At 42.1% G+C, this 13,052-nt stretch overlaps 1 protein-coding gene across 1 annotated transcript in view; it reads right to left on the minus strand.

Annotated features, from left to right (window-relative positions):
* Nucleotides 1-8,772: 8,772 nt before the first annotated feature.
* LOC126194810 (out at first protein) overlaps nucleotides 8,773-13,052 on the minus strand; it is an 85,116-nt gene continuing 80,836 nt past the window's right edge. Inside the window, exon 6 of the mRNA XM_049933124.1 lies at nucleotides 8,773-9,385. The gene's annotated coding sequence lies outside the window, so the exon portion shown is untranslated. The remainder of the gene's footprint in view (nucleotides 9,386-13,052) is intronic.

Genomic DNA, 13,052 nt, shown 5'->3' on the forward strand with positions numbered 1-13,052 from the left:
GGGGACCAAAAAAGAAAAGCCAAAAAGGAGGAGGAAAAGCAACCAACCAAAACTGCAAGACGAAGCAAAGTCATGAGAATAGCCAGACTGACATAAATAACACCAAGAGAAGGGATGGCAGGGGCAAAGGAAAAGGATGGAGGACAGGGAAGGGGATGGAAGAAGGACAGGGGAGGAGAACGAAGGGGAAGGGAAAGCAGCCCTGAAAAGAATAAAGGCTGCAATGGCTCAGAGACCCATACGCGCCACACACCCACCCACCAAAGAGCTTTTGGCCCCTTGAGGGGGACAAATTTTGAGATCTCAAGGGTAAGTAAAGACATGAGTTGACAAAAAAAATTTAAGGATTTGTGTATTTCTAAACATACGAGCAAAAGTCTTAAATACTAACAATAACATCTTTTGCAATGAACTGTTTCTAGATGGAGAAAGCAAGTCAAATGTTATATATGTTTCATTGAGATCACAGATGTTACCTTATTTCAATAAAACAAAACAAATTTGGTGACAAAAATACGTATTTCATTGGAACCACAAGACAGATTTAAAATATCTTCACTGATTTCAGAAATAGCCTCACAAAAAAGTAGGCCTGGTGAAAGAAGTGTATAAGGCAGGGAAGAGTGGTGTAAACCAACATTAAAGGTGGCTGCCAATAAAATGTTGGTTCTACTACGTTTGTTATTACCCATTGTGTCGTGTCTATTATTTTACAGGTACAGGGTTATTACAAATGATTGAAGCGCTTTCACAGCTCTACAATAACTTTATTATTTGAGATATTTTCACAATGCTTTGCACACACATACAAAAACTCAAAAAGTTTTTTTAGGCATTCACAAATGTTCGATATGGGCCCCTTTAGTGATTCGGCAGACATCAAGCCGATAATCAAGTTCCTCCCACACTCGGCGCAGCATGTCCCCATCAATGAGTTCGAAAGCATTGTTGATGCGAGCTCGCAGTTCTGGCACGTTTCTTGGTAGAGGAGGTTTAAACACTGAATCTTTCACATGACCCCACAGAAAGAAATCGCATGGGGTTAAGTCGGGAGAGCATGGAGGCCATGACATGAATTGCCGATCATGATCTCCACCACGACCGATCCATCGGTTTTCCAATCTTCTGTTTAAGAAATGCTGAACATCGTGATGGAAGTGCGGTGGAGCACCATCCTGTTGAAAGATGAAGTCGGTGCTGTTGGTCTCCAGTTGTGGCATGAGCCAATTTTCCAGCATGTCCAGATACACGTGTCCTGTGACGTTTTTTTCGCAGAAGAAAAAGGGGCCGTAAACTTTAAACCGTGAGATTGCACAAAACACGTTAACTTTTGGTGAATTGCGAATTTGCTGCACGAATGCATGAGCATTCTCTACCGCCCAGATTCACACATTGTGTCTGTTCACTTCACCAATAAGAAAAAATGTTGCTTCATCACTGAAAACAAGTTTCGCACTGAACGCATCCTCTTCCATGAGCTGTTGCAACTGCGCCGAAAATTCAAAGCGTTTGACTTTGTCATCGGGTGTCAGGGCTTGTAGCAATTGTAAACGGTAAGGCTTCTGCTTTAGCCTTTTCCGTAAGATTTTTCAAACCGTTGGCTGTGGTACGTTTAGCTCCCTGCTTGCTTTATTCGTCGACTTCCGCGGGCTACGCGTGAAACTTGCCCGCACGCGTTCAACCGTTTCTTAGCTCACTGCAGGCCGACCCGTTGATTTCCCCTTACAGAGGCATCCAGAAGCTTTAAACTGCACATACCATTGCCAAATGGAGTTAGCAGTTGGTGGATCTTTGTTGAACTTCGTCCTGAAGTGTCGTTGCACTGTTATGACTGACTGATGTGAGTGCATTTCAAGCACGACATAGCTTTCTCGGCTCCTGTCGCCATTTTGTCTCATTGCGCTCTCAAGCGCTCTGGCGGCAGAAACCTAAAGTGCGGCTTCAGCCGAACAAAACTTTATGAGTTTTTCTACGTATCTGTAGTGTGTCGTGACCATATGTCAATGAATGGAGCTACAGTGAATTTATGAAATCGCTTCAATCATTTGTAATAGCCCTGTATTGTGTAGTTTTTCTTTCACGAAATATATGAGTACATAGTGTACAAATTGCCAGTGACTGCCACTATTTTCTTCCTCTTATAAACCATACTTTCTAAGATATAAACTACTTTCAAAATGCCAAAATGTACTAGAATAAATAAAATTTCTATAAAATGCCGCACTATACAACGTACTTGCAGTGAGAGTCTCAATTCCTGAAATACGTGGCCTGTGGCCTACCGAGGAGCCCCACAATCCTGAGTCCATGGAAAAACCACAAAAATCCGCCGCATTACACCACACTGTAGGCAGATCGGTGAGACTTGATCCAATGGGCAGGGCCTGCACATTAGTGGGAAAGGATGGGCTTCAGATTGGCAGCCCCCAATCAATTAGAGATACCCACAGAAATGGCCTGCAGTTTTGGCCTGTCATGGAAGTCCACTGGTGTGGCCAGTTATTTACATGTCACAAACACCAGTTGATGAAATGAGACTGCAGTGATCAATCCACGTAACAGATAACTTGCGTGAATACTCTGAGAACCAATACTGATGAGGATAGGTAGCATCGTAAAGATGACCACTGAGCTGCAGACAGGCACATAGAAGAGACAATCATAGTCACAACTAAATTTCTGGCTATGGTCTTTGTCAGAAAATGGGAGCACACACACATGCACACAATCATTCAGGCACAACTCATGCACACATTACTGTTGTCTCTATGCGGTGCATCTACTACATTCTCTGAGAATCAGATCCAAACACACCAGTCCTCATGCCTCCCTGTCTCTTGTTGGCAGCTGCTAGGCTAGCTGCAAGAAGTGGTGGCAGCACTGACTGCAAGCTGAGGAGAGTGGTAGGAAGGGGAGAAGCAGTAGGAATGAGGGAGTAGGGAAGCGGCGCACGTGGTCAGCTGCATCCAACCAGTGACGATGCAGTACTCCTCAGTAAACAAAGCATTTCATCTATTGTGACAAAAAAGATTTTTCCAGTGTGTTTCAAATTTCCCTGGTATTTCCTGATGTGTTTGAAATTCCCTGATTTCTGGAACCCGCGGCAACGCTGTTTTTAGTCATTCCAGTATATTTCTCAAATAGCTTATATACACTCCTGGAAATTGAAATAAGAACACCGTGAATTCATTGTCCCAGGAAGGGGAAACTTTATTGACACATTCCTGGGGTCAGATACATCACATGATCACACTGACAGAACCACAGGCACATAGACACAGGCAACAGAGCATGCACAATGTCGGCACTAGTACAGTGTATATCCACCTTTCGCAGCAATGCAGGCTGCTATTCTCCCATGGAGACGATCGTAGAGATGCTGGATGTAGTCCTGTGGAACGGCTTGCCATGCCATTTCCACCTGGCGCCTCAGTTGGACCAGCGTTCGTGCTGGACGTGCAGACCGCGTGAGACGACGCTTCATCCAGTCCCAAACATGCTCAATGGGGGACAGATCCGGAGATCTTGCTGGCCAGGGTAGTTGACTTACACCTTCTAGAGCACGTTGGGTGGCACGGGATACATGCGGACGTGCATTGCCCTGTTGGAACAGCAAGTTCCCTTGCCGGTCTAGGAATGGTAGAACGATGGGTTCGATGACGGTTTGGATGTACCGTGCACTATTCAGTGTCCCCTCGACGATCACCAGTGGTGTACGGCCAGTGTAGGAGATCGCTCCCCACACCATGATGCCGGGTGTTGGCCCTGTGTGCCTCGGTCGTATGCAGTCCTGATTGTGGCGCTCACCTGCACGGCGCCAAACACGCATACGACCATCATTGGCACCAAGGCAGAAGCGACTCTCATCGCTGAAGACGACACGTCTCCATTCGTTCCTCCATTCACGCCTGTCGCGACACCACTGGAGGCGGGCTGCACGATGTTGGGGCGTGAGCGGAAGACGGCCTAACGGTGTGCGGGACCGTAGCCCAGCTTCATGGAGACGGTTGCGAATGGTCCTCGCCGATACCCCAGGAGCAACAGTGTCCCTAATTTGCTGGGAAGTGGCGGTGCGGTCCCCTACGGCACTGCGTAGGATCCTACGGTCTTGGCGTGCATCCGTGCGTCGCTGCGGTCCGGTCCCAGGTCGACGGGCACGTGCACCTTCCGCCGACCACTGGCGACAACATCGATGTACTGTGGAGACCTCACGCCCCACGTGTTGAGCAATTCGGCGGTACGTCCACCCGGCCTCCCGCATGCCCACTATACGCCCTCGCTCAAAGTCCGTCAACTGCACATACGGTTCACGTCCACGCTGTCGCGGCATGCTACCAGTGTTAAAGACTGCGCTGGAGCTCCGTATGCCACGGCAAACTGGCTGACACTGACGGCGGCGGTGCACAAATGCTGCGCAGCTAGCGCCATTCGACGGCCAACACCGCGGTTCTTGGTGTGTCCGCTGTGCCGTGCGTGTGATCATTGCTTGTACAGCCCTCTCGCAGTGTCCGGAGCAAGTATGGTGGGTCTGACACACCGGTGTCAATGTGTTCTTTTTTCCATTTCCAGGAGTGTATATTCCTTAATGCCCATGGCAAAGTATATTATATCGTCCAGATACGCCAGTCTTCAAACCCTGTAGTACGTAAGTTAGCAGCTGTTGCAATGTAGCCAGAGCATTTCTCAACTCAAATGACATCATGTGATATTGGTGATTACCTGAGGGGACTCTGCAAAACAGTTTCAGGCTGATCTTTCAGTGCTGCCTCTGATTAATGGTATCCAATTTGTAGATCCTTAGTTGTAAAACTCAGCACTCTCCCTGGTCTCATAAGAGTTTCTGGGATGTTAGGCAAAGCGAACAGTCAGCTATTGTGTGCTGATTTAAGAGGTGATGATCACAACAGAACTCATAAGCTCTGGCGCTGTCTGCACACTTTTTAGACAGCAGCACTCTTTGGAAGACCCTTGGGCTCATGCTTTCCTCTGCAATAATTTCACAGAACTGTGGACCAATTCTCTCCTCCTCTTACATGGTATAGAACCTGATACAGCTTCCAACAGACAGTGTGCATTCCTAATCGTCCCTGGCATTACATACTGGCTGTAGCACATAATGGACCTTCCATATTTAACAGCTTAACATAAATATTTCATTTTCCTGTAGGAGCACAATTTTTTTCCCCTTAATGTGATGTAATGGGCGGGTTTCCCTGGAGGCAGGTTTAGCGCACCTATCTCACCCTCTACTCCATTTCCTTCTGCTATGAGGGGGGGATTGACAAATCTGACTCAAACAGTTACATTTACCTAAAGCCTAACTTTATTTCTCAACATAAGTCTGTCCCCAGATCAATACACCTTGCCCCACATTTCTCCAATTTTTAATCCCTATAAAAATTACGATTTTTCAAGATCTGCAAAATATGTGTTTGTTTCTGACAGAATGTCTTCACTGGACATGAATTTATTCTTGTTAAGCCAGTATTCCAAATTTACAAAAAAAAAAAAAAAAAACATTGCTCAAAGCCAAATCTGGAGGTCTCAGTGAGGTAACAGTTCTTAGGGCAATTCTGTAAGTTTTGCCATGACAATAGCAATGACAGTTCTGTGGGCAGGCACATTGTCCTGGTTAAATAGAATCTTTTTCTTGACCATATGAGATCATTTCTTTTTAATTTCCAGTGAAATTGATACAGTAACACAGTATAATGAGTGCGCGATTGTTTTACACTTCGCCAAGTAGTCTGTAAATATCACATTTTAGGAATCCTGAAAGACAATTGCTGTGACTTTTCTCACTAACGAATTGGTTTCCCCTTTCTTTGGAGGCTTTTTGCATGAGGAACACCACTACCTGGATTGTTGCTTTGTCTCAGTTTGAAGTCAATCAGGTCACATTTTATAAGGCATCACATAATGCAGCAAAAACTCATTTGTATTTTGCTTGAACAAGTTCAAGCACTACTGTGAATTCTCATGATACCACTTATTTTCAGCAGAGAGTATTTTGCGACATCCATCACACTGACACTTTCCTCATACCCAAATGTTTATGCAAAATATCACTTAAAATGTCATTTAGCTGTACACTTGAGATGTTTATGGTCTTGGCTGTCTCCAAGATTTTTCACTCGGAAGTCCTCATCACAATACTGCATACTGAATTCAACATTTCTTCTGTTGTAACTTTTCTCCAAGCAACATGTAACTACAGCTTTTAGACACTCAACAATGATGTAAGAAACAAATTTCTGTGCTTACACACAAGACAGATATAAGACTTCAGTGACAATAAAAAACATGATTCAAGTGCAATTTCTCCTTTGAGTTATGAACTTCTCAATTTTAGCCCTCGTACTTCCAAACTGGCTAATAGGATTCCACATGATAGCCTTACTTCCTCCTCACCAAAACTGTCAATGACAACAAAGCCTGAATTTCCTTCTAGGCCACAGAATTTCGTCCTGCCCAGTTCCTCATTCTCTGGCAGGGGCTCTACTGCATGTGAATTTCCTGGCAGTTCAGTGCCAACACCATTCGCTGTGGAATCTTATCAGGAGAATTGAACTTGACAGATCACACATAGGGTTTACCTAGCTTCCCAAGGCCTTTGGAAACTGCTTGTCTTGCAGCAGTGTGTTCATCTTGGTTGTGGCACCTGGATGAAACTGTTGTCTGTCCAATGAAATGAAACACAACTTTTAGTCAACTATGGCTTAATGTGATACTAGGAAATCTATTCCAAGAATGACTTCATAGACACTACCCAAACGATGATGTTCTTCCATCCACATCTGGAAGCTGTCTACCAATATGGAGCTCAGCACACTCGTTTTACTACCACCCACTCCACATTTATCACACTGTGGCAGCCTCATAGTCCCAGACAAGAGAAACCCACCTCTGGCTATGGATACATAGGATCCTGTATTCAATAAAAATTTGCACTCACTGCCCTTTAGTTCACCTATCACATAGCGTTCCTCTTTGCACTGTTCCATGATGGTTGTATTCACAAGGATTGCTGGTCAGTATTCTGAGTGCCTGTTCCCATCTAATGAGCTTATGTCTGCAACCACTTTCATTCTGTCCACGTAAATGCTATCCTGCACATTCTCGTTTGATATGACCTTATTTCCCACACCTATTGCAACAGGAATGTTACGTTACCTCTGCATTAATTCTGTTTGCCCACATCAGTAGCATGTCATTACAGTGTGGAAAATAACCCACCTCTTCCTTGGCCACATAACATTATTAATTTCTGTCAAAGTATGGTCGTCAATACAACTCTTTGTATTGTGCTCTGTCATTCTGACCTTAGTTCAGGTGAGCCACATGTTGGTAGCCCACTCAGAAATGTAGAGCATGTTGCTCTGCTTCGTACATAATGGCGTCTTTTGCACTTCCATCATTCATCAGCTCGTAGGTCCTAGCACTTATGCTTCTTATGTGACCCACAAACTTCTCTAGGCTACCATTGTTCTTCTGTGTGATACTGTTAAACTGTTACCTGTTATATTTCAATGGCGTCTACGTCAATTTCTCGTGGTATCTGACATATGTGCCTCGCCTACCAATTTATGGAAAGTTATTCTTAAAGCTGTCCCTCAATCTGTTTTCCCAAAGCTGAGGCAGCTACTGCTTTTTCCGGATTACTGAAAAATACTGTGGCATCTTTCCAATCTTTCTAGAAATGGGCTATACAGGATGATGCTACCACATTCTAGAGTTAAGACTTACGAAGCACTCTCACTCTCACTCTCTCTCTCTCTCTCTCTCGGCTCCAGCAGCTCATTTTGGAAAGCTAAACTATGCATACACAGCAGTACTACTTCACTGCGCAAATGCTGGACTATGCTCCAGGTACTACCCCGCCCTGCTGCAGCACCTGCCTGCATTCTTAATATAATTATTTACACTGTAGCTAAGGGCCAAGACAATACAATGCATGAACACATGCTCTATGTTACTTACGGTGAAGCTACAAATGCTACTACTGACGATATCAGCAGATGTTCTGGATTTGACATCTGATGGCATTTCTTACACTGTAGTGGCCCAGCTGACTGCAGATTTAGCCAGAATGCCGGATAACGTTGGCCAGACGTGCACATTGCTGTGCCGGAAGAGCACAGCAGCTGCATATCAGAACAGCAAGGCAGTGGCACAGAGAGAATTACTGAAAGATGTGCACGCACCAGAAGGCACAGTTACACATAGCCGGCTCTCATATGCAGATATAGACAACTGGCAAGACGGTACCATGGCAACACACCATCCTGAGGCTCAGCTCTTCGTGCTAGAAATGCCCCAATAGACGAGCTCTTACGACTGCTTCTTAGGCAAGACAGGCTTATTTGTGGGTTGCCTGCTGGTCTCATCACTGATACAGTTCGATATGGTTGACGTTGCTACAGCTTGGCTCCATTCGGTGGAGCGTGTCTGTAAGAAGTGAGGTGTCAGATGAGAGTAAGAGGTCTTCCACTTCATCTTTCCCTCTCTCCCACCCTCCTCCTCTCCTCGTCAGGTGGGTCCCTCTCATCCTAAGGTCTGAATGACCTGCCCCTTCCTTTTAAAACTTGTCCAACCTATTCCTCTCTCCTCCATGAGAAACAAAAGACTAATTTCAAAATCTAGGAATATGTGACTGTTGGCAGTACTAAATATTTTACATTCTGAAGCTAAGTCATGGCAAATAATGTTGTCTCATAATTTTAAATTTTTCCAAACTGGATTTTCCCTTTGCAAGAACAAAATTATTACAAATTCTAGGCACAAAAGTTTATTAATTTTAAATTACAAAATCTTTTTATTTATCATTGTACAAAAAGTGTATAAAAGTAGCAGTTTATATTCAATACTATGTACATGTTTGTTTACAGACAAAGGAAGCAAGAGGAAACAACTTTAATGCAGTTTCTTATAAACTTTCTTGGTTTAGCTAATCACTGCACGCTTTATGCAATTTACCAAGAATCAGCACTATCACTGCATGTTAACCGCAGTGCTTCGTGGTTACCGATCAATACCGCCTCATATCTGAATTTCCCCTATCTTGAAAGAATATGCTAGCACACAGCTATTATATATTTCTGTTTAACAAAACAGTATAAGACTCTTTGCAGACACACCACACATTTACATCTTGTATTTTGTTAGACGTCACCAGTGCAAAACATAGGACTGATGTGGTGTTGCTATAGTAAAAAATTATTACCACTTGGAACCCCACATTCACATATGACTATAGCTTGCCATATGGTAAATTCCAAGTGATCATAGCTCACAGAACATAAGCAGCAACACTTCTGAAGACAATGTGTGCGAAGAGTGGCACACCTTCATCATATGGAGAGAAATACTGCATTCCACATGTGTGCTGTAAATAGAAAAGAAAATAAAGATAAGTACTGCAGATGTGTGAAGACCAGAAACTAACAAACAATCCATATTATGCTGCCAAATAGATCAAATACATCTAACTGCTTTCGTAGACTGGATTTCCCATTTAACTCTTACAGGTGAAACATCTTTTGGCATGTTAAAAATGCCTGAAATTTGCTTCCACTTAAGTGAACAAGTACAAGAGGCTCATTACAAAGTGAACAATGCATTTCCATAACCTTATTCGGTATCAGGTAACAGGCATTTTTCCTTCATAAGCTGAACAATCGTGGTAAATATTTTTTCTTCTCTTTCCTCTACAGACTGGTAGTTCTTGAGGAGAGAAATTCAGTTATATAGCTGTTTAGAAGAAACTCTATCACTTGTTTATTGCTCTCTGAAGGATTTGAAAGAAAATCAGTGGAATTAGTCTCTACATAGATTGCGTAAGTGGCGGGTGAGGGGGGGGGGGGATGTACACTGAAAGTCATCTAATAAAATATAATTAGAACGTTATTACTGTCATTATTAGTCAGTATCATTACAGAGTGTACAAAGACTTACTAGTGAATTTACGAACTATTAATTTAATTTTGTGCGATGTCACTGTCATATCCCACACAACAGGAAAGGATTCTTCTCTTGTATGAAACACCCTCCATTACGCAACAAACAAGGGATTGTAGGACAGGAATGCAAAATGCAAATTTAAGAAAACACCACACACAAAATCATTTATGCTGTCAACTTTTATGAAGATTGTACTTTTTAGATAAAGGAAATAATGAAATAACAGAGTCATAGTTCCCAAAATAAGTTACTGGCAAAACACTGATTGTTTTTACAACTTTTTACTTTTACTTCCTTTAAAGAACTTTGCTTCTGTGTCCACAAATTTATGTCAACATCCAAATTATTTTGTCACAGGAAGAGATGTACAAGGTTGGGTAAGTTCCTGTGCATTTACAATTTATCTTTCTTAGCGAGATAATTTTTAAGTGATAATGACTGGAGTGCAGGGACATTGTTAGGTGGTAAAACCCATGTGTTTCCTTCTCGTTTTTCTGAAAGTTCTGCTGTCAACGACTCTTAGGCGATGGACGACATTCATAAATTCTCTCAGTTACAGTACAGCTCAATGGAATGAAAAATTGGCTAATAATAAATGCATAATGAAAATAGAGTTCTAAAATCATGCCTTTCCCCTCTCCCAGTTTTTGCTTGTGCGGAATGGTAGCACCCTTGAAGATTTTCTTGATATCTATTCCAGTGCCTATCATATTGTCATAACCAAAAATCTACGTTTCAATGGATTTTGACAGTCATTTGCATGCACTTGCTTCTGCAATCAGACCATTTACTGTACACCAAACATTTCTTATACATAGGCAACTGGGTTGTAAAAGCAGCATACAAAAAAACCAGATACATGTCAAAATCTAAATCACAATGTAATGAACAATCCCTTGTCATAAACCAACATGGAAGGAAATGCTAATCATTTCCTGCATATCTGACAATGTGATCTGATGAATGTTTTAAGTGCTTTCTTCACTTGAAAGTGAAATGATTGCTGCAGTGATGTCAGCTACATGTTGGTGCATTCCCCAAAAATCACACTTTTCGCTACTCTAGTGTTTATATCTCATTTAGTAGATGACATTGTTTTCACAATGGTAGCAGTTACACAGTAGATGACAAATGTGCAGTACTTCTCATCACCACACCACTTCTTGTGGAGATGCCAGTACAAGAAATATACAATTCGAATTGCTGATCTCCCTACTGACATTCTGGATTCTGGTAACTTGTTGACACGTATATAACCAATGAATTACATAAAACATAACACCCATTTTATTTTTGTGAATTGTCAACATACTGACTAGATATTTGGCAAGTGTTGTTACATGGCTGATAGTCTTAACTATGGTGTCAACAGCAATATTGAAGGAAATTTGTATTTATTTTTTTAATGTGGAATGGTATACCTTAGTGTCATCTGAAAACTCAAAAAGATGAATGAATTCAGTGACATAGCATGTGTTAAAGATGGTGTTCAAATTTTCCACGAAATTGTGTGAGAACTGTGGTAATCTGAGACACAAGGTGGCCAAAATCCGAATTCGTGTTGCAAATACAGCCAAATGGAGCTCTTTGCCTACAACTACACTCTGCAAACCATTGTAAGGTGCATGGCAGACAGTACTCCCCATTGTACCGCTTATTAGGGCTTCTTCTCATTCCATTCATATATGGAGTGTGGGAAGAATGACTGACTGAATGCCTCTGTGCATGCAGTAATTATTCTAATCTTATCCTAACAATCCCTGTGCCAGCAATATGTAGGGGATTGTAGTATAGTCCTACAGCTGTCATTTAAAATCAGTTCTTGAAACTTCATTAATAGACTTTCTCAAGATAGTTTACATCTGTCTTCAAGAGTCTTCCATTTCAGTTCCTTCAGTACCTCCCATGGAGCAATCAAACCTGTGAGCATTCATGCAGCCCTTCTTTGTATATGTTCAATATCCCATTAGTCCTATTTCATACACAAGTGATTTGTAAACAATCTCTTTTGTAAACTGATCACAATTCTCCAGCATTCTACAAATAAACCGAAGTCTACCAACTGCTTTACCTGCAACTGATCCTATGTGATCATTCCATTTCATATCCCTCTAAAGTATATGGTATGAGTTGGCAGATTCCAATGATGACTTATTGATATTACAATCAAAGGATACTACTTTTTTTCATTTTGTGAAGTCCAAAATTTTACATTTCTGAACATTTAAAGCAAGTTTGCCAATCTTTGCACCACTCTGAAATCTTATCTAGCATTTTCTACGAGCATGTGGTACATTTTACAGGATTTCTTAAGTAAATTGTGTGAAGCACAACTGATAGTTTGGGAAAGCATCATTTCATATTGAAGGAAGTTCATTATTTTGGGCCGTGTTATCAGCCAGGATGATGTACAAGCAAACCCTCGGTTCAGGCGTACTGTTTGGTAATTTCCTATTCTTACTACAGAAAAAGAGCTACAGTCCTTTTCAGGTTTGACTAATTATTACAGGAATTTGTGCCTAAGTTTGTGGAAGTAGCAAGATCTCTTACATATCTGTTAAACAAGGGAATCCAAATTCAATAGACTCTGTATTCCAAAGACGCCTTTCTGTGATTAAAAGATCTGTGAGCCTGTGGACCCATCGTTTCTTTCCCAGATTATGAAAAACAATATAATCTTATAAGTCCAGCAACCACAACTCAAGGCGTGTGTTAAAGACAGGAAATAGATGGAGCAGGGCACATAATAACCTGCATTTTCAGGCAACTAAGTAAAGCACAAAAGTATTCCAACACACAAAACGTAATGCTTAGCCCGATTTATGATATCCCATACTTTTGTTATTAGATATATGGTACATGCTTCTAAGTTATAATGGATCACACAGCATTAAAATGGCTGATGGGTCTTATAGATCTGTCGAACCATTTGACCCAACTGACATTATGGCTAGTGAGTTTGGTTTTGAAGTAATACACCACTCCAAGAAAAATGCACGGTAATGCACATACCTGAATTGTAAGGTATGCTCAGTGGGACGCATCAGCGTTTCTGCAGATGAGTGGCGAAAGGCTCAGGCCACCGACTGAGA

Source organism: Schistocerca nitens, chromosome 7, assembly GCF_023898315.1.
Source record: "Schistocerca nitens isolate TAMUIC-IGC-003100 chromosome 7, iqSchNite1.1, whole genome shotgun sequence".
In the NCBI taxonomy this organism is placed as follows: domain Eukaryota; kingdom Metazoa; phylum Arthropoda; class Insecta; order Orthoptera; family Acrididae; genus Schistocerca; species Schistocerca nitens.